We start from the raw sequence: 21,866 nt of genomic DNA, 5'->3' as shown, positions 1-21,866 counted from the left end.
TTACACAATAGTGGCTCCAAGGGAGACTATAAATAGTACATTGCAGGTGCTATTATTTCCAAACATTATTCCAAATGTCATCTGACTAACATGAGGCTAATTTTAAGCCAGATACACTGAAATCTTTTAAAGTTTATTTCATGAGCATAAATTAAATCCATATGGGCAGACAACCGAGAACAGAGGGTAAAATACCTAGATGATTTGTAGCCTCGGTTCCTGGAAGTCCCATTTGTTTACACAAAACAAGCTGCATCCCGATACAGATGGTCCACACAAGGCACCATATGAGGACTTCAGCTGATCAAAGGGAAACATCCTCCTTCTGTCTCTGTAAGTACTAAGGGCTCTGCTAAGTATAATCTTCCAAAAAGCATTGCAGTGTGCTGACCACTTCCTCAGTAGAGAAGGCTAAGGTCACGTGGAGTTGGTAGGTGCAGGCGTTGCACACAGACCTACTACAAAATGTATAAAAGCTTTACCAGAGAGCTCAGTAACTGTTTCTGAATGGACTCTTAGAGGAAGCTGTCTCGTTTGGTTTGTCCCTCTTCATGGTCAATCTTTAATAGAAGGAAATTCAAAGAATGACAAGCATCCTGAAGCGTATTACTTCAAAGCTTATGACATTACTGATTATTATATAGACCTATTTATTACATTTACTACCATCATTTCACTTGGGTATGTTTGTGCTTGCAAAATTCTGTGATGATTCAAAATTTATTCCTTTAAGTTTACAGCTAAGTTTTTCCATTTCTATTTTTGCAAATTTTACTTCCCATTCTTGAATTTATCATCACTGTTAACATTGTCTGCCTTTTTCTTTCATTTATATACAGTTCTCACATGTAAATCAATAAACAAAATAAAGGTATTTGGCCAGTTAAGAAAAATGGAGATTGGAGTTTTTCAATAAATTTTAGTATTGATTTTAGTATTGGAACTTCATAAGTATAATTCTTATTCCTGGACTCTCTCTTTTACTTAGAGTACCTTTTAGAAGACTAAGGGAGTATTCCCTTTTTTTCCTTTAGCAGACAAGGTAGACTTTCAGCTCACTCCATGCCACAATGGGGACAGAATATAAATTTCAGCATTATGCAACAGAATATGAATAAAAGAAAACCTCAGTTCACCAAGAATGACCTTCAAAAACTAATCTCATAACTCTCTTTATTGAGATAATTGAGTTTATAAACAAAAGGAACTCACATTTGTGCTGATTTTTACTTGGACAGAGTTAATATTCTTCAGAGTAGCTAGTATGGGGCTATGTTTTGGATTTGTACTGGAAACAGTCTTGATAATGCCGAGATGTTTTCATTACTGCTGAGCAGTGCTCACACAGCTTCCAGGCCTTTTCTGCTTCTCACCCACCCCACCAGCGAGGAGGCTGGGGGGGCACAAGGAGTTGGGAGGGGACACAGCCGGGACAGCTGACCCCAACTGACCACAGGGATATCCCAGACCATGTGGCGTCATGCTCAGTGTATAAAAGTGGGGGAAGAAGAAGGAAGGGGGGACGTTGGGAGCGATGGTGTTTGTCTTCCCAAGTCACCGTTAGGCGTGCTGGAGCCCTGCTGTCCTGGAGATGGCTGAACACCTGCCTGCCCATGGGAAGTGGGGAATGAAATCCTTGTTTTGCTTTGCTTGCATGCATGGCTTTTGCTTTACCTGTTAAACTGTCTTTATCTCAACCCATCAGTTTTCTCTTTTACCCTTCCTATTCTCTCCCCCATCCCACTGGGGGAGCGAGAGAGTGGCTACGTGGGGGGCAGTTGCTGGCCGGGGTTAAACCATGACAATATTTCATCTACCTGGATGTTAGTATAACGTTTTTTGTGATGCCATATGGGAGATCAAATAGAAAAAAACAGATGGGGTACATGAATATTGTAGAGTGACTGTACATTAGGAGAGGTAATGGACAAAACTGATGGGAAAGATACCAGATTCAAAGGAGATTACTTGTGAAATTTCAGAATGTCACTCAAAACTTACCTCATTTAATATTTTAAGTGGATATCAAGAAAAAATAAAAAAAAGTGTAAGTGGTTAAGTTGAAAATAACACAAAACTGAGACATCATCAGTGCAGAAATTACAAGAATAGCATTCAGAAAGAAATGGTTGAACTTGAACTTGGGTCTGGAATAGTAACAACAGTTTAATGTTCAGCCATATAAAATATAGAGTTGAAACTAATAAAAGTACTTTGAAACTAATAAAATAAAAACACTGTTTTGTGGTTTAAGCCCAGCCAGCATCTAGGCACCACACAGCCGTTCACTCACTCTCCCCCCTCCCAGTTGGATGCGGAGGAGAATTGGAAAAAAAGTAAAACTCATCGGTTGAGATAAGAATGATTTAATAACCAAAGTAAAATAAAATGTAATACTAACAATAATAATAAAAATATAATAGTAATAATAATAATAACAACAGTAATGAAAATGAATATAATTAAAACCCAACAACAACAAAAAAACCCAAGAACAGACAAGTGATGCACGATGCAATAGCTCACCACCCACTGACCAATACTTGAGCAGAGATCTGCCTTCCCGGCCAACTCCCCCCAGTTTATATACTGAGCATGGTGTTCTATGGTATGGAATATCCTTTTGGCTGGTTCAGGTCAGCTGTCCTGGCTGTGCTCCCTCTCAGTTTCTTGTACACCTGCTTGCTCGCAGAGCACGGGAAACTAAGTCCTTAACTTAGGATAAACAGTAATTGGCAACAACTAAAACATCAGTGTGTTATCAACATTATTCTCACACTAAATCCAAAACACACTGTACCGGCTACTAAGAACAAATTTAACTCCATCCCGGCTGAAACCAGGACACACCGCTACAAACTATAAAGTAACACATACATACACAAGAAATACATGATGAAAACTTCACTATGTGAGCAAACTGAATATCCACTAAAAAAAAGCACAAATACATTTTTAAATTAAAGTTAGAAGTTTCTAACTCTCGCTGTAATTAAATCCAAACCTTTCACTTTGAGGCAAGGCAATCTGACTGGATTTATCGTAATGCTTTTGGGAGGGAAGAGACAATGCAGCGCACACATTCGTCAGTGGCTTTGCTTGATGGTGCAGAAGGACCTTTTCCATCTCATGTTTCTATTGTCTCTCACTTCATGAGGTTTTGCGTGAAACAGCTACTTGTCAGCTAAATTCCCACATCCATCAGGCATTAGAATCACTGAATGACTGCTTTATGTATTCTTCGTGAGAGGGAGACAAAGCTAGGTGTCTTCAGCATCTTGCAGTCCATATGGCACTAATATCTCCCTCAGTAGCATCGTGATGCTAATTGGACAGTTACAGAAGAAGTAAGTCAGCACCATCATGAAGACTTCAGGATCTTGCCTTTTTTGTTAAACAAACATGAGCAATGACTGCAGACATGAACGGATATAAACATTTGTCAGTGTGCATCTTTCAGGAACCATGGCTTTTTGTGTCTCTGCAACACAGGATTTCTGAGAAATAATAGCTACTTTTGACAAACGGTGCTATGCACTTCAGTAATCAACACAAAGCATGACTTTTGGCAGGAAAGTAAAAAATTTTATCACAAGCTTTTCATTTGCCTTATAGTTTCAGAAAAGCATATGTTGTGCTCAGGCAACAGGTTAGAGCTTTTTTTGTTTTGTTTTGGTTTTGTTTTCTAAGACCTCTTTTGTAAGGAGTGGATATTTCTTATTTAAAAAAAAGAAAAAGGATGAACAGATGCTGATTGAATGGATTTATACTAGATTTTTACCAATGTTATTGAGAACAGTGTATGAACCTTCTTAGAACAATCTCCTTTAGTACAAATTAGTTAAATATAAACCAAGCATTTTACTATTCTAACCTGAAAACTGAGGGTGTACTATAGTAAAGGTCACCAAATACATCAAATGAATGAGTAGAATGTGAAGAGTATCTGACAGATAGGAAAAATATGAGCTTGCTCTTGATCTTGTAAAAATATTTATTTATGATAATTTACATGGACAGAAGATCTTCTACATACCTTTAATTAAAACAGAAATAAGTGATGTGTCTCTTTCTGTATATCAGAGTGTTGCAACAACAACCGTATCTGATATTTACTTTTTTTGGAAATGGGTTTACTGAGTAGTGCATTGGGCAAGGCAGATCATGTCTGTCATTCATTTTCTTTTGCCTGCATTTTATAAAAGGGCAACATGTAAAAGCAAGGTTAAGATAACTGTTAGTTTATCAAACCCAAGCCCATTTTATATTATGTGGACCTGCATCTACCTCTCCACTGCTGGTTAAAAAGGTGAATAGGAAGTGATTAAAACATGTGCAAAAATTAGGTCAAAACCAGTACAAATTTTGGCAATCATCCTGGCAGACTGGATTACATGAGAACATATAAAAGTAATTGTGATTCAAGGTTCAGCAGCAAAGACCTCAGTAGAGCAGAATTATAATGTAATCCAAGAAGAAAGGAAAGCTTTTAACACTAGGAAGGTTAAAAAGAGGACTTCCAATGGAATAGCTAAAACTTGATCAATACAAGAAGTCAGAAGTAAAAAGACTGGAATAGGGAATGAATTAAAGTGAAGAAAATGTCATTTGCAAGGCAGAGGAATTAATTGTTTAGGAGTCCTTTGCAGGGGTATAACCTGAAAACTATATTTACCTTGACTGCTCTCAGTCCAACTCTTACATTTCTATTTCCAGAGCCTGTCAAAATAATAGCAGAGACTCAGGTAACCTGAATGATCAAAAAATATGTCAATCTGGTGCTGTGGTCCAGAAGTTCAAAACGCAAAGGTGATATGAACACCAAATAATTTTCACTGAACCTGTTTGTTTCATGTCAATCTTTAAAGGATTATAACAGTTTCATGGTCACAAATGTTAGGGTCATGGTCATTCTCAGCAATTTCAAAAGAATAAGAAACTGTAGGGTCTTTAACTGAGTTGACTCCTTTCCTTTGAATCTTCCTGCTGCCAAGATCTGTTATCTGTATGCTCGGCAGACATCGTTAGGAAAAGAGCTGAGTATCTGCTGCATCACAGTGAGGAGTCACCAGCTCCAGGAAGACGGAAGACATTTCATGGAAGGAATTGACAGCTTCTAGGAGGAAAACCATGCTTGAATACCTTCCCCTAACAGGGAAGTCAGCTTAAAAGGAAAGCAAAATGCTCCCAAGAGACTCAAAGTGGAATGGTTTGTGGACTGAAAAAGCGGAGTGGCCAGGATTTTCAGACATAAAGATGTTCTCTCCTAGCACAGCACTGGTCTGGGCCCCCAAAGCAGCATGGTCAAAGCTGTTTGAGGTTGGACAGTAAGTTGTACTGTCTCCCATGTACTCTCTAACCATTGCATGTCCCTCTAATAGTCTTGGCTTCATGCTTCTCTTTGACATCAGAAGGCATAAAATTCACTTCTTACCCACTCTTTTTTGGGGGGAGAAGAAATTAAGGAATTAAAATTAATGAAGAAGGAAAACAGTGGTTGAGACACAAGGGGCTGACAAGGAGACTGAAGTTGCATTGAAACACTAGTCACCTTGGAGAAGGTGTCTGCGGCTGCCAAACAGGGGCACCAGCAACCGTCCCGGTGCTCTGGGCTGCCTGCAGCTGGGCTCTCAGCTCTGCTACCTCCATGTAGCTGGAAGGTGTCCTTGGCCATCCTCCTTCTTCCTCTGGCAAAATTGTATTTCTTTACCTCAAATGTATCCTTTTGGTTTTCATTATTTATAACTCCAATCTAGCTTTTCTTTCCTTTATGGGTCATATGGTAGAGCATCCCAAATGTCTGTAAAGGCATGTTGGGAGAGAGATATCTGTGCTCCTGAGCCTCTTGGCTCAGCTGTCTCCGAGAGAGTACCTTTTCCTATTGCTGTTTCTTTGCCAGAGACACACTGGAAGGCAGCCTTGTCAAGTCTTACTCTGCCATATATCTTGGCTGGTCTTCTGTATTTCCTTCATTTCAAGCTGCATGGTGACAAATAGCTTAATTTTGTCCTTCGTAAAGTCAGTCCTCAACATTTCTTGCCATCAATTAACAGTATTAGGAGGAAAATACGCAAGCAACTTGAAGTGAGCAGGGGGGAAAAAGTTTTTGTATGAAACTCTTGTGAAAAACTTAAAAATAATAACAGCAATAACAATGAAGCATACAATGATTTCAGCTCTGCTTTAATTCTGTTCTTGTCACTTTACCAATTTTTATCTCTTTTCCTATATGCTTGTGTTGTAGCTTCATCTGATTGTTTTCTGCCTATTCACCCTCTTTTATGGCCTATTGAAAAAGTCAGCTGAAATATTTCCTAATTAGTGCAGTAGTGAAAAAAAATGACCTAGCAAGTGCTAAAGTATACCTTAGGATGGTTTCATAATTGATACAAAACTGTCATCACATATCATGCTCATATTGTTTTCTCCTGCTGTAAGGATTTACACTTCAGATACTTTCTGTTTTCATAACAAGCCTCATAAACCCTTTGGGGACAAATTCTGTCCTTAGCTTACACCAATATAAATTATGATGCCTTTCATCCACTCTTAGAATCAAACTTCAAAAAAAAAACCCCACAGTCAGAAAAGCAGATAGATAATTTTATCTTTATGCCATAAAAATGAAATAAAAGCCCCTCTTTAGCAATCCTAGAGATTAGTAGTATTCCTGTGTGCTTTACATATCTTAACAGTAGCAAAATATCAAAACACTCAATGAACAAGTAAAGCATCAAACAGTGGAATACTATGAATTTTCTTACTGCCTTATCAGTGTGCACAGTCCAATGCAATGTGTTCATTCATGCATAAAACAGACTGCCCAAGACCCCTCATTTTTTCTTTTCTCTTTTTTTTTTTTCCTGCAAAGTTGATATATGTTGCCATACAAATGAAAGAAACAGAGAAAAGTAGTTGCTGACAATCTAGTAGTCATTTTCAAATGGGTTAAGGAAGACAGGATAGGCATTTGGCTCCTCACACATTACACAGAGAAAGCTAAGCATTTTTTAAGACTGTTAATAGTTTCTAAGATTTGCAGGCCTAGAATCATGACCACCCAACCAAAGACATGACAAATATTGGGAAATTCAGTAGGAATCTGCCATAAGTCTATTATTTGGAGGGCATATATAGAAGAGCTTGCCTGAAAAGTTGCTTACAGGATCCAGTTCTACACTGGAGTTCTTACTCAAACATACCACCTACAAGCATTGGATGCCTGGGGTGTCCCAACACTGAATTATCTCCATCACTTGCTCTTGTTGACAGTATGAGCTGACTTTGAAAGCTGACACGATGCCCACATGCTCTCACCTTTCTGGTTCAGGCACTTACATGTACTTCTCCATGTATGTCCGCACAGAATCCTGAAAGCTACACTGCACAGCTAGAAAAATGAGTTTTGTTGTAATTAATGATGAGAAAATACCTCCATCACTATCTTTCCCTCCATAAGTCTTCAGAGAAGCTCTGTGGTCTCTTGAGCCTTGATATGAAGATAGGTATTGTTCAAAAAACAGAGTAAGATTACAGCAAATAGCAAGGTAGTTTACTTTCAAATGCCATATCATACTGCTTTCTTAGTCTTTGACAGTGTCCAAAATGAAACAGTAATAATGGTTTACAGGAAAACAGGAAAATTATTGACCCATTAAGGTGGTAGCTAGGGGACTAAAGAAATCTCATAAGCTGAAATGTCGTTTAGTTTTATTATTTCATTCATAGGTCGCTGAAGAATCCATCCACCTGTCACTCCACTTTCCTCCAGCAATCAGCTGTCTCAACTTGCAGTGTGCTGGTGTGTCTCCAGTAGCACAGGTGAGCTGTTGTTTAGCAGGATGCATGCTGAAGGAAAAAAAAAAAAGTAAATTAAATATCAACTCATCTTCAATAGTAAGTATTCTGTGACTTTTCATTCTTTCATTATTTTAATTATGATCTTCCCTTGTTCACTGCATAACAGTAAGAGTTAAAACAGAATTACTCCCAGACTGAGAAGGTCGGCATACATATACTCAGAATATGTGTATGTTCAAAAGCAGGACACCAGTTCAGTGCATGTGCTCTGTCATATGATGTGATTGTAAACAGTCAGCTCAGCTAATGTCCCTCCCATGGGTGCAACAACCCTGTACAAGCTATACCTGCTTTATATTTGTGTAATACTTTTTTTTTTTTTTTTTAATGCTTCATTGTGGTCACAAGCAAAACTGTGAAAGCTTTTATCTGAAATTTTTCTTTGATGAAACCTCTGCTTTCATCAAGGCTGTAACTTGGAAAGAATATCTGAAAATTGAAAGCTGAGATATAGTGATATAGGTGAAAACAGCCTATTTGTAATAGAATCATTTCAGGGGTTTTCTGTTTTCTTGGGGCTTTTTCTTTGTTTGTTTCTGTGTTTTGTTGCAGTTATTGTTTTCATTTGAACAGAAAGGCAAGAATTTCTAGAAAACAAAAATCAGTTCCTTTCCACTAACATGAGCTGCCTTGCTCAGAAGTGCTGCACTAGCTTGCATCGGTATGCTTCCAGGGTATTTATGCATAAGCTTTCATATTCATCTGTTGTATATCAGCTTTTTTCAGAGAAGTGAGGAAGTTTAAATGCATAAATCAGAATTTGTAGATGACCTTAAGTGCCGAAGCAGGGAAAACTTTAGAAACAGTTCAAAACAAAGTACGATAGGGTTGTTGGGACAAGTTTACTTAAAGAAAAAGAGAGCAAAGTTTATAGAACTTGAAGACTTATTAAAAATGAAAAAAAAAAGCTTTCCCCAACCTATTTTCTCTCCAGCTCAGCTGGTGCAGTCCCTTTCTAGCTGCTGCAGTGATATATTGTAAACACTCAAAGCTGTGTATCCTTTTTCAGGTATGCAGTTGTGATTGCTCACGAGCCCAGTGGTATGTCAAACAGGAGAGATTTCAGGAATGTTTGCACTGCTCATTCCAGCCTTAAAAGTAGATGCTATCAGAAAGCAGATGACAGGACTTACCATGTTATGTAAGGGGCAAGGAATCTGGAAGAGTTTACTGCAACCGAAACTCAAATTCCAGACATAGGGCTTACATTTCAGGACGTGTTACTGTCTTCTGCAGCCTGTCAGCACAATTCTTAGTCTTAATTTGGGCTGGTAAAAGCTGATGTAACCATTTTTAATAAAAGAAAAATAAAAATTAACAAACCAAACAAATGGAGCAATCAACTCTTAGCAAAACACCAGGGATGACAGGGGACAAACCAAAGCTATTCTGAAGATGCAGTGCACACATATGCACATGTATACACATTGTAAACTCATAACTTTGCCTGAAGTTTTCTTTTCTTGAGTAAATTCATTCTATTGACTATGCTGTAACCTGGTTTTACAGTTCACCTGAATAGTTGTCTACAAAAAAAAATAAAAAATTATATTTTATATTTGTAATTGGAGTTATTTGGCAAAAGACAGATAAGATTTCCAAAGAGCAAAGGATATTCCAGCAAGAAGAGGAGAGAGGTGAGCATAAGACTGTTGCTCCCTGTTACAGAGTGTGTCTAAATTTCCCCTGGGGTCGCAGGGCAGAGCAGACACCCTGCCTGCTGGAGGGAAGGTCTCCAGTTTGCCCTTGTGTTAGTCAACTCGGGGCTGGTTCAGGACGTGGACAAAGTGTGGACAAAGGTTGCCCACCGCAGGTCCTATGTGGCACAAAATATAGGGGTGGCACAAAATAGGGCACAGTGCAAGCAGTCCACCCACAGGAAACCCCGGGGTGGCTGAGTGGGGGTTGTCTATAAGTCTGCTGCAACAAGGACAAAGGAGCAAAAATGAAATTCTGACTCACTGCCCATGAAGTTGCTCAGGTGGGCTTTTCACTCAAGGTTGCAACGCACTGTGTACGGGTTGCTGTCTTTCCCTAAGTCAGAGCTGTGTTCCTCCTCCCTTTGATAAAAGTGCTCTTTGTTCTAGAAGGCTGCATTTTTATTTTTATAGAGGTTGCAATAGAAATATACCTTATAAAGGACTGGTATAGAGGAGAAAGCAGTAGTTTTATGATAATAATGTTGGCTTCAGGCCTACAAATGCAGTGTACTTGTAAAGGAGTTTTATTTTATTCGGCCTAATGAAATCAATGGAATCTTTACAGGACTTTGCAGAGCAGGACTGGACTCTGCTCTGAATTCAATCCTGTGTTCCTCGCATGTTAAAATGATCATTTTTCCATTTATTCAGAGTCAGAGGCAGTCATAGCAAATTATGAATCAAAAGCAGCTACCATAAGTAATAGAACAAATGAATTCCTCCATGTGCCTCCATATTCTTCTTAAAAGTTCCTGTAATCTCATGAAATTGAAATTCCTGTTACAAAAATAAATATGGAATTTCATGCAGCTGATAAAATCTGATTATGGGAATGTGCATTTTGTACTGAATAATCAAGATTTTTTTCCCTGTTATCTTTATAAGTCCAACACTAGGACAAGGCATGCATCATGTTGCATGAAGAAGCAGGATATGTAACATTATTATTTTTAAAATACAACCCATGTGTATGGCAAGTGAGATGGCTCTACCTTATCATTTCAAGGATTCAGAGATATGTCCAACATTTACATCTTTTTGTGTTCACTTTTTCTTCTATATATATAAAATTCTTTATTGATGCAGTGTTAGATCACAGAAATGGCTGTTCATTTTTGCCTGATAAGCCTGTGATTTATTGCAAAGAATCAAATATTTATTAATCATTTGAGCTCAGGATATGAAATAATTTTTCAAGTTGTCCAGCTGAGCCCATCCGGTTAAATTTTCCCATCAATTGTAAGAGATGGTATAAACTTGGTCCTGAATGTCAATCTGTCTTCAGGAACAGTTTTAATTTCAGTCTCAACCTCTGCATCAATGCTTAGACAGTGAGTTATGAATTTTCAGTCTGCTAGCAGGACAAGTCCTTCACAAGTTCACTTCTGATATCACAAGTAAGATCAAGCAGAGTTTTCTTAGTTTGATAAAATGTCTGTAATTAAAAAAATAAAATACACCCCCCCCAGATATTTCTTCCTGAGATGGACCTCTTATATCATGGAGGATTTATTAGGATACCAAGCATGTCTGTGATTTTTAAGTGTATTTTACCTCCATTTTAAAGATACCACTTTTCCATACTGGAAATGAATTTGTATCTGCCAAGTGGGAATCCTTGCAAGCAAATTCATTCCTTTAATAATTCCCATGGGCCAAAGAAAAATACCATTATCAACCTGGTTTCTGAAGTGATAGTTTTAATGTTAAGAAACACCATTAGTACCTAATTCAATGCCAGACCAGTATGATTGCTGTAAAAAGATGGAAAACAATAAGTTAAGTACATTGCTTTAAACTGATTGAATTAAGAAAACAGGGATTTTCCTGAAGTAGATTTGGATTATGCTACTACAAAGGCAGACATGTTCCAGTGACAAGCCTTTGATAAAGAAATAAAAAATAATTTCCATAAAACTTTTGGAGAAATTCTAGACATGCTGTCACAGGAAACTAAAAGTTCTTAAAGTAAATCAATGTATCTAACTATGTTAAATGTTTCTTTACTGAAGGCTTGGATTTCCTAAGCATTTCAACCGTATTTTGCACCAGTATATCAGCAGAATGACATTTGTAATAAAAAATTATATTTTGCTTTGCAAAATATGTGATAAAATATTAGGGAGAAAAATTTCTTCTGAAGATCAAGTTACTTATTTTCATAACATTTTTCCACAGTTTTCTTTTAACAATGGTCAGTTGTTTGGTTCACATACACCAAAAAAACACAATATAAAGTACTGTTTAAAATTAAGAGATGAAAAATAAATAACCATTTATAAATGAAGTTATAGCATATTAGAGAGAAAATATCCTACTTTTCACCTTTTTTTTGCATTTAAGTCTTTAGATTCAGAAAAAGGTCAACAACTAACAATACCCAATTTTTATGGCATAGATTGCTAACCAACTTAATTTTTTATAATACCATTGACTGAGAAGCAAACTTTAAAAAAATGGTTATATATGCAATATAATTCTATTTACCTATGGAATTTTATATCTATGGAAAGCAAAAACTTGCATATCTTTTCCAATCCTAATTTTTCCAGTGCATATGCCATTCTATAGCCTGTGAGATTAGTAATATCTTCATAAAGTAAAACCAGAAGGCAATATAAAATATTGAAAGAAGTGACAATAAGACCCCTGGAATCCTTGAGTCATAGAATAGAATAGAATAGAATAGAATAGAATAGAATAGAATAGAATATTTCAGTTCAAAGGGGCCTACGATGATCACCTAGTCCAACTGCCTGACCAATTCAGTGATGTCCAAAAGTTAAAGCAGGTTATTAAGGGCATTGTCCAAATGCCTCTTGAACACTGACAGGCGTGGGGCATCAAGCACCTCTCTAAGAAGCCTGTTCCAGTGTTCGACCGCCCTTTCAGTAAAGAAATGCTTCCTCATGTCCAGTCTGAACTTCCCCTGGTGCAGCTTTATTGCAAGACTTTTTTAATTCAAAGAAACACAAACTATTGGCCCACTCTGATGGGATTTTCTATCTTTAATAATAATAATAATGCTGAATTTTACCTATATTCACATTTTATAATTGTGTTCTTGTTACCATTTTCTGCTGCCTAGTTTGGCCTGCTGCCTAGTTTGGCTCTATCGACTTCAAGATAGCTGCACTAATCCACATCTCCTAAAGACTGTTTTGTGAGAATAAATGTTCTATATGAATTTGGGGCATCAGTCAGCAAAAAGAGTTATCAATGACTGTACCATCATCACTGCTGAAATGCTGTTGTTGATAAAGAACTATGTTACTCTTTCAGAAAAGAGACTACTATATTTCCAAAAAGTCCCTGGCCTGTGTGAGGAAATTTCTCTAGTAACAGTGAGCTGATGATCAGCATATTGAAGCTGCTCAGGCACAATGCAAAAGCGTTCTATCAGTTCAGAAATTCTTAGCTGAGTTCTGCCAGGGGTATGGACCTCACCCAGTGAACAGGCAGGGGTTTGCTGTCAGCTCTCCTTTTGCCACTTACTGTTACACTCCAGGCAGCTGCTCCCTTTCCCCTCTTATCAGTTGTGGTTTCTAGTCCTGAAAGCAAGTTGAATTTCCCTGGACAAACCCCAAAAGCCTCACTTCTAATGTTGAAGAGTGACTTGGGGTATCTTTCACACCACATTCTTGGCAACTTCTTCTGTCTGTGTGGCTGCACGTTCATACGCAGATAACTGCACCCTCCCTCTCCCTGTCTGTAAAACAAAAGCTTGGAAACATTTTAACACACACTTGTGTACTTCCCCCCAAGCCCATCTCTTATAAAGTCTGACACAGGCACTGTCACACTGTAAACACCCACATTAGTAGACAAATAAGAGCTGCTTCAGCTTCCTGTAATGACCATCTCCTTCTGACCATGCAGACAGAAGTAAATTCTCACAAACCTCTCTATAAGTTTTTGATCCATGCATGAAAATGAGTGGGAAGTTCTGGTACCAGAAGTCAATAAATGTATATTGGGTCAGACTAGTGTCCATGTGCAGAACTGAATGGCTGTGTCAGCCTCTCATGTGGCTGCACTGTGTTTCCAGGGCTTTACACTGGCTTGGAAGCCTGTAAAGGGGACAGCTTCCAGTTCTCATCTGTTTTATGTTTTGGGTTTTTGGCAGGATAATGGATTATCTGATTTGAAAGAATTATGTTTTATGGCATTTATGCTTTTTTGGATTTAAGAGATTTACCAAGTAATTGCCTTTCCCAGAGTCTGCGGGATTTTTTCCTTTATAGAGATTCTTCAATACAGTTAAATATTGCATTGTATCAGTTATTTGTATTCCAGGTAAGTATGATTTATTTTCCTGAACAGCTATGTAGCTACGCAAAATTTAATAGTGTACTTTTCCTCTTTGTAGCTACATAAATAATAATTTTTATAGACACTTTGATAACATTATACCACCTAACATACTAAGAAAAGAGAAAACTTGATAGTATCAAATACTATTTACAGCTAACATGCTTGCAATATATGCAAGACATTGCTCTTTAGAGAAAAAAAAAACTTCCCTCTTTTCCTAAGTTTCCAATGTGTGCAGACAAAAAAAGGCAAAAATAGGGGACTTCTGCTGTAATGAGATATTCTTGTAGTAATGTTTCTCAGTTGCCTAGACTGCTTGTAGGTCAAAAAATTTCAGACTGCCAGTGGTCCTGGGTGTACAGGAGAAACAAAAAGTTGTGAAAAGCAAAAAACCCAAAAGGCTGCTGTGGTTGACCATGCTCTGAGCAGGGGGTTGGACTAGGTGGTCTCCAGAGGTGCCTTTCATCCTCAGTGGTTCTGTGACTGTGATTCTGCAGATCTTCAACTCAGGTTATATCTATATGCAAATTATTTTTCTCAATAAATATTTTTTTCTGTAGAAAGAACAGTGATTCTGAATTTCATGACATCTGAAAAATAATTTCCCTATTTAGAGTTTATTGCTTCTTATGCTTCCAAGAGAAAACTTGAATTCAAAGGTTTTAGTTTAAGAAAAAGAGAAGAAAACATAGGGCATAAGAAATTTTACATCTGTGGCAGTTACCACTGCTCCAGATCTAACTCTCCCTTGGAATTAGCACACCCTCAGCATGATCTCTGTTTGAGCATGGAGTGATGATAATTGTTGTGATTTATATTTGACAGCTGGGATTATCCCCAAGGAGTTTGGTCTGGAGTCAGTGTCTCGAAACGATTGATGACCACTAAAGCAATGGCATTATTAAATTTAAAGAGGAAAAAGCCAATGTTTTACTAGTGACCATTTAATCTGGAAAGAAAGCAGCATTGAAACTCTCACCCTCTCTTCATCATGCAATTATGCTTTTGACAAACTGTTGGTTCCAGTTGCCTTATAAGGCTCCAACAAAAACAGCATGCAGCCAGCCCAGGATATTTCTGTCAGCCTTTAAAAGCTTATACAGCTCCATTGTAGGATTAACTATGTTTTTGTGAATAACAGGGAAGTCTTGAACTAGCTAAGGACTTAAAAATCAATTTAATCCTTCATTAAAACATAGCTTCCTCACGTTTTTGACAAGGATAGAATGTCAGACAATTGACTATATGTGACTGAACCAAGTTGAAAAGTGTTTTCCTCATTAAGTTTTTAATTTTGTCCACAAACTGTCTAACATGTGGAACAAAAGGATTTTCTAATCACAACTGTTTTTACATTTATGAGGCAACATTTGCTTTGCTGACATCAGATAGTGAAACTACAGAGGCAGATCCTCATCTAGCATTTCCATAGTTCCTCACCAGTCAGAGAAATACCATAGATATAAACTAGACAATGATCTGATGAAACACGAGGAGAGGGGAATAAAACAAGGTGCTGTCAGTTTTATCTTTGCCTATTTTGCTTTTAAAATACTACTGCACTACACTCCTACACGCAGAGAGATTAGTCATTAGAATGATGCACAACAAATGAATGATGCATATTTGGTAAAGAGCTCTGACTTTCTTTTCCCCTAAACTCACATTTTACCAAACTCACATGAATTCACATGGAATGAATGCTTCCATGGATTTTTCAAAATATTGATTATATTTTGCTATTTTTAGAGAGGGCACTAAACATACCACCTAATAAAACCCACTGCGGGCAGATGGTGTTTAAAAAGCCATGATAAAGGAACGGACAACCATCAATAGTTGACTGAAATACTTAGCTGGAACCATGAGTATATTAGTAGGTATGGCCGTGACTGTCTTCAACAGAAGTTAATAAAGATGAGAGTCAGGTGATACACTAGATTTCACTATGGACACGAGTGTGTGTCTGTTTCTTTACTGTTATATTGTTCCTGAAGAACCTGCCTTGGAAACTGCTGCTCCCATCTCCCTGGTGTAAGGGAAAGGGCAAAAGAAAAGTAGAAAGCATATCTGAGTCCTTGGATTTAACAAGATCAGACTATGCAATTTGAGAGCAAGCTCCTGAGCTTCATTAGCTCTGATAGCTCCAGTAACAGATATTTACAGGTGCTCTGAGGAAGCAAAAGGAAAAATGAAGAAATAAAGAAAAAACCCTATGATATGCAAGGAAACACACTGTGGTTTTAGAAAGCATTGATTTTGAGCTGAAACAGCCAGATCTAAAAGTTCAGAAACCACCTGAGAGATCCTGCCTTAGAGTAAATTAATTAAAAAAGAAGTAATTTAAGATGGGATGCATCTCATCGAACTGCAGCTGTCTAAAATTTAGGTGGGCTTAACTACTGATCTAGGCTATAACACACTAAGTTAAACACTTTCAGAGTCACTAACTTAAAAAATTAGAGACATGGTTTAAGATAGAATTAATTCCTTCTGATTGCATTCACCTCTCATGGGTGCCTGTTGGAGAATCATAAACCAGGCTTACCCTGCACACCAGTCATCAGTCAACATTTCCAACCAGAGATGGATTTCATGCTACACACCCAACAAGATTCCCGTAGAATCAAGCAGGTTATCACAGTGTCACAATAATTTATATAGTGGAATGATGTCAACATTGAGAATTGCTTTTACCAGATGAAGCTAAGCACACACACAGAAACCAACATAAAGGAAATTAATTCTCCTAGTAGCAATATCAACCCTCAGAAACTCTTTCAGAAAAAAGCCATTCAGAAAAGAACCATTGATGTTTCTGATCATGCAAGTCATCTAGTCGCAACAGTCTTTTAGCTTATACGGAGACATAACTTGTATTATTAAGACTATTCCTGGTAAAGGTACAATATAGTTCTATATATTGATAGTTCTGTGAAACAGAAATCTATTCCTTAGAAATGGAGTTTGGAAAGAAGTTAATTTTGTTTAAATTGTCTTAGAGACCTCCCATGTTGATTATTTCCAATTAAATTAAGTTAAAAGGAAAAATACAATCTGCTTGATCATACAGCTTCTTAAAATTTAAACTCACATTATTGTTGATTTTCAAAAAATAGTCATCTGAATTGTTCAGGAATGAAAATGTCCATTTACATTCAAACTCTATGTATTTTTTATTACTTCCTTAAATGTATCATTCAGCAATTTTCAGAACAAAGAATCATTAAAGCTTTTCTGAAAGATCCAAATTTCTGCAGTGTTGGCAAAACAGCTGGCAGTCAGCTGATTTTACCTAATTAAATCCAATATGTCATGGACAGGTGCAGTTTTTACTTGCTGTGGACGTGATAGAGGAGGTTTTCTCCAAAAAGGCAGCTGATCCAAAATCAAATGTTTCAAAGTCAGCTGAAGACCCTGAAGAAAAGTCCTTACAGCAGACATAGAACTTTCAATGGTAATGAACTGGATTGAATGGATATGAAATGGAACAGGGACCTTTCTATATGTGAAACAGAAAAGTTCAGTGCAGGTAATTGCTCAGATTGAAGGACTTGATGTGTTCTTTCTGGTGTACACCAAATATTCCTACCTGATCTTTATATTGGCATTCAGAATTCCCAATATTACTAGAAGAAAAATAACAGTGATTTTTTTGTATTAGATGCAATTATAAAGCTTGCACCAACGTGCCCTCCACACGAAACTACAGGGATAAATAACATTATGGCAGATGAAGGATATCTCAAAAGCTGCGAGCAACAGTGAAAGGCTGTGTAATGAAGTGCGTTCACGTCATTGCTGAGTGTCAGGAAAGGTGCTCCGGTGAGAAGTCCTGCAAGTGGGAAGACTCTCCATGAAAGCTGTTGTACCCAGGGCTCGCAGCCAGCAGAGCGGTGGTAAAACTCTTCCACCCGCAGGGGACTGAACCCTGCTCATTGGACCCTTGCGGTGCCAGAACTACTACTCAGCCAGGAGCAGATGAAGGAGGGACTGAAAATATAGGTAGAAAGAACAAGAACCCTATGAGCTGAGCTGCAGTAGGTCAGTGGAGGGTAAAATAAGGATGAAACATGCTCTCTTCTGACCTAAAGAGGGGAATCAGAGGGAAAGGGGCTGGGGAACAGAAAGGCAGGGATGCACTCATCACTGTGAAACACGGGAGACCATTTCACTTTTGTGGCTATATCTAAAGCATTTCAAGCAATTTTAATTTCTCAAAAGGGAAATAAAATAAATCTGTTATTAAATTTATATGAGAACCTAACAAGCTAGCAGAACACCCCCCAGTGATTTACATGAGATGCTCTTATTATCCATGGATCACTGACATGATAGAGCTTAATGACATCTGAAAGAGTACTTGGAGACCACTATTTTGTGTCAATGAGCAGTTAAGAAGCCCTTAGCTTTTTGGAGCCTCGGTTTATTGTGTCAGTCTGTGGAGAAACAGACACTAAAGGCAGCAATATCTCCATATGATGAAGCCAACTGGCATCCTAACAGCATGCCTGCTCATATTGTACTTGGAAGGGCTTTTTATTCATGGCTAGCTCTGTGTGAAATAATCCTATTTTTCATTATATTGCTATGTGTCCGTCTTCTGGAATATAGATATATGAGTTTGAATTTAATCAGCTCTGCATGTAGAACCAGTAAGTTTTTAATTCAGACTTCTCAAAAATAGACATAACTGCAGTCTAAGAACATAAATGTTAATGACTGCTTCTTTGAGCTTCAAAATTACTATGAATAGTCCAGCTTTTTTAAATGGCCATACTCACTCGAATTAAGTTCACTTACTCTCCCTAATTTGCAAGATGAGGTGCTAGCCTCACCAGCTTGTTAGGTTTGCAAGAAACCACCTTCAGGCTTTGCTGATCTTGCCACTCATAGTGCTAAAAAAGTTTTTGAAATCATCTGCAAAGTCTTTTCACTGCCATCCTTCTAATACTTTCCTGGAAATTGTCCTTTGCCACAATGCCAGAAAAATTTGCCTTTAATCAGGCCAGGCATATGACTGATATTATCAAGTGGGCAATACATTTACTGTGTTTCCTTACTTTCCCCTATGCCCAATTGTTCTTCCACTTTATTTTTTAAAATTTTAAGCACTATCAGGGAAGGAAATTCTATTATTTGCTCTGTTTGTACAACATCTAGTGCTGTGAGATATACTGCTTCCTCACCGTGGTTGTTAAGTAATATCACAGTATTTCATCACAATAATAAAGTCTGTCTCACTGAAAGGGCTGCTGATTCAAACATCTGTGTCACCCTGACATTGTGAAATCCTGCCTCCAGAATCCTGGCCCAAGATATCAGATAGTGTTCAGCGGCCATTCCCTTCCAGCCAGCAAAACAATCCTGGTGCACTGTTTATTTTTATCTATGTTCTTTCAGAGTCTTAAATAACAAAAGACAGCATCTAAAATTATTGGTATTCCCTACAAGTCCTCATTCAAAGCCTTTGGGAGTAAATCCTTTCCATTGATTTAGGAAGCCTGAGATAAACCCCAATATCTGGGGAATGTAGAGCTATTATGCCTGTAGGATATATCTCTGGAAATCATTGTCATTCTTTTATTAGTAACTGGTTTCATAGCAGTATATTACCTACAACTGCCTTGTATACCTTACTTAATTTATCTGATAATCATTACTGAAGCATGTCAAAGGACAGTTATGAAACATTTAAATAATGTAAGTAAAATGATTCCTATGGTCAAAAAAAGATGCAGGGACTAAAATATTTCAAACTGATGGACAGAATCGGTCAGAACACAGAACCAGTCTTATAAAAATAGCTGAAAAAAATCAGATCCATCATAAGTAGGAGGGGGTTTTGGTGGGATAATTGAACAGCAATGTCTTCCTGTCAAGATATCAACTATTTCTATTCAGTCAATAAAACTGTGGTTCTGCCTGCATCACTTACGTTTGTCCCCTTTTATTTTTGCAACATAGCATCAGTGCTCATAGTGTAATTGAGAGTATCACAATTCTCCCAATTTCAGGCCACACTGGAAAATTCCTTATTATTTGATTTCTTTAATTTCCTAGTGAACTTCATCTCCCTATATCCAGCCACATAATTCATTCCACATATCTGCAGTACACTTTGCTTTTCTAGTAGGTGCAGAGCTACCAGGAAGCGAAAGAACCAGTAGGAAGCCAAGTATGATATATGTCAGGTAGCTATTTACTTTCTCTCATTTTGTATCCAGAGAAAAAAATAAAAGCAAAAGAAGGCACAACAAACAAGAGTTTTTGCCTTTCTTTTCTTCCAGTGGTCATCAGCTCTGTTGTTTAATCTATCCCGGCTTTACAGATGATTCAACTCTAAGCTTCTTCACCTGAGCACTATGGAGATTAAAAAAAGATATATAGAGATTGTATAAAGATCAGAGATCTAGGTGCAAAAACATTGGGACTTTCAACTGTGAAACTGCTGAAAGTATTCCATGAGGCAAAGTGATAAGTTAACCTGACTTTTTGAAGATTGAGTACCTAGGCTTCCTCAAGAGCATCTACTGGTTATCACCATTTTGTTTACTGTATGACATGAAATAAGTATGGGTAACTGTGGTGGGTTGATCTTGGCTGGATGCCAGGTGCCCACCAAGCTGCTCTATCACTCCCTTCCTCAGCAGGATGGGGAGGGGAGAAAATAAGCTAGAAAAAAACACGTGGGTCAAGATAAAGGCAGTTTAATAAAGCAAAAGCAAAAGCTGTGTGCAGAAGCAAAGGAAAACAAAAGATTTATTCTCTACTTCCCATCAGCTGGTGATGTCCAGACACTTCCTCGGAAGTAGGGCTTCAGTACACATAGCAGTTGCTCTGGAAGACAAATGTCGTAATAACAAAAGCCCCCCCTTCCTCCTTTTCACTGACCTTGGTGCCTGCAGAGTTGTTTCTTTCACATATTCTCACTCCTCTCTCCCCACTGCAGTTGCTGTTGCACAACAACTTTTTTTCCCCTTCTTAAATACGTTCTCCCAGAGGCACCACCAGTGTCACTGATGGGCTCGGCCTTGGCCAGTGATGGGTCCATCTTGGAGCCGGCTGGCATTGGCTGTCAGGCATAGGGGAAGCTTCTAGCAGCTTCTCACAGAAGCCACCCTAGTAGCCCCCTCCTCTACCAAAACCTTGCCACACAAACCCGATACAGTAACCAATGTTATTTAGAGAAAAATAATGCTGCAGAGTAACCATGCTATGAAATCAGAGATGATAAGAACCATGATTCCTTAAAGATAGTTTCAATTGTTTTATATATTTAATTTTTTCTAAAGCAGGCAAGCCAGGTTTTTTTATGGTGCAACCATCAAATGAAGTTGATTTGTTGAAGTGTTGACAATTTGTATCATTTGTATTAAAATGTACTCCATCTTACACACATACAAGGTGTTCAGCCCTAATTCCCCCATGTGTATATACTGTCCAAAGAATACTGAGCAACAGATATGTCATGAAAACCAACAGCTATTGTTTACGCTAAAGAGCAAGTAGATATGCCATTCTAAACATTAGCCTATTAGGCTGAAAAAGCTGTAGGGTACTGCTTGTCACGTTCTCCAGTATCCATTTGCCAATAGGCTTAAATCAGTATCATCCTTTGGAAATGCTTACTAACTAATGAGACAAGTATCTTCTAGTCTGGTGAAGCACATCATGCATTCCTCAATTAACAGAATGCAAATCACCAGATATCCTGATGGCCTTTTTCATTACTGCTACTATTGCAGGTTCTCTTTACTTCAGTTAACCTTGGGTAAAAGGCTATCAGGGGTATGAAAGTGGTGAGGTTTTCCTTCTATATTTGGCTGATCTGCAAGCAAAGGTACTGAACAAGCATAGCAAAAATTGTGCTTGAAGAGAGAGCAATTACAACATTTTGCATTCATATGTTTTAAGCTTCTGGTACCATCTCAGAAAGATATCAGCTGCTCAAAAGTTCAGTTAATTTTTGCTTTGGGCAACAGTTCGTTA

The sequence above is a fragment of the Haliaeetus leucocephalus genome, unplaced genomic scaffold (assembly GCF_000737465.1).
Source record: "Haliaeetus leucocephalus isolate CR32 unplaced genomic scaffold, Haliaeetus_leucocephalus-4.0 Scaffold0, whole genome shotgun sequence".
Taxonomy (NCBI): Eukaryota; Metazoa; Chordata; class Aves; order Accipitriformes; family Accipitridae; genus Haliaeetus; species Haliaeetus leucocephalus.
The sequence above is the reverse complement of the archived record's forward strand: the minus strand, read 5'-3'. Positions refer to the sequence as shown.